Source organism: Emiliania huxleyi, assembly GCF_000372725.1.
Source record: "Emiliania huxleyi CCMP1516 unplaced genomic scaffold EMIHUscaffold_47, whole genome shotgun sequence".
Taxonomy (NCBI): Eukaryota; Haptophyta; order Isochrysidales; family Noelaerhabdaceae; genus Emiliania; species Emiliania huxleyi.
The window spans coordinates 353018-354121 of record NW_005198467.1 but is presented as its reverse complement, the minus strand read 5'-3'; the positions used below and the strand labels follow the sequence as shown (position 1 = coordinate 354121).

At 63.9% G+C, this 1104-nt stretch overlaps 1 protein-coding gene across 1 annotated transcript in view; it reads left to right on the top strand.

The window, feature by feature from the left end:
- Window positions 1-1104, top strand: part of EMIHUDRAFT_211259 (hypothetical protein) — a gene marked incomplete at both ends in the record, with an annotated part of 3069 nt that overhangs the window by 1400 nt on the left and 565 nt on the right. The window lies entirely within an intron of this gene.

Genomic DNA, 1104 nt, shown 5'->3' with positions numbered 1-1104 from the left:
GGAGACCGACGGGTTTAGCACCACGGGATGACCGCGTCTTCGTACTTCTCCAGAATAAATGCCTTAACGATCTGGCAGGGGTATGATCCGACCAGCGTCTTCACCCAGGGCTTGTCCGTGGCCCCGGCGCAATCGGCGATAATGGCGTCGGAAGGGGTCTTTTGCCATATGATGCCTTCTGGCGTCCTTCTTCGGCTTCAGGCCGGCAGCCCTTGCATAGAATTTTTTGGGGGGGGGGGGGGGGGCTCGGCACGGCCCGGGACGCGCGGGGGGCGCGTCCTCACCCGCGGCGCTGCTCCCTCTCCCTGCCCGACGCACCTTAATGAATGAATCAATCCCCTTAGGCTCTACCGCTCTCCTCAGCCTCTTCACACCTTAGGCTCATCGCACCTTAGGCTCTACCGCTCTCTCTCAGCCTCTTCACACCTTAGGCTCATCGCACCTTAGGCTCTACCGCTCTCCTCAGCCTCTTCACACCTTAGGCTCATCGCACCTTAGGCTCTACCGCTCTCCTCAGCCTCTTCACACCTTAGGCTCATCGCACCTTAGGCTCTACCGCTCTCCTCAGCCTCTTCACACCTTAGGCTCATCGCACCTTAGGCTCTACCGCTCTCCTCAGCCTCTTCACACCTTAGGCTCATCGCACCTTAGGCTCTACCGCTCTCCTCAGCCTCTTCACACCTTAGGCTCATCGCACCTTAGGCTCTACCGCTCTCCTCAGTCTCTGTCGGCGGCACTGGGGCTGGGCGGAGGCGGAGGCGGAGGCGGAGGCGGCGGAGGAGGCGGCGGCGGCGCGGGGGGAGGAGGAGGAGGAGGAGGGTTAGGAGGAGGCGGAGGGTTAGGAGGGTTAGGAGGAGGAGGAGGAGGAGGCGGAGGAGGAGGAGGAGGAGGCGGAGGAGGAGGAGGAGGTGGCGGCGGTGGTGGCGGTGGTGGCGGTGGCGGCGGCGGTGAAGGCTCCCTCGGCGACTCGATGTGGCGAGGCCTGGCGGCGCTGTCGAGTGCCGCAAGCGGCGCGCGGGGGAGAAGGGGAGGGGGGAGACAAAGCGGGAAAAAAGGCGGGGGGAAGATAGATGGCGTGGTAACTCATCTTGGGGCCAACCCGAG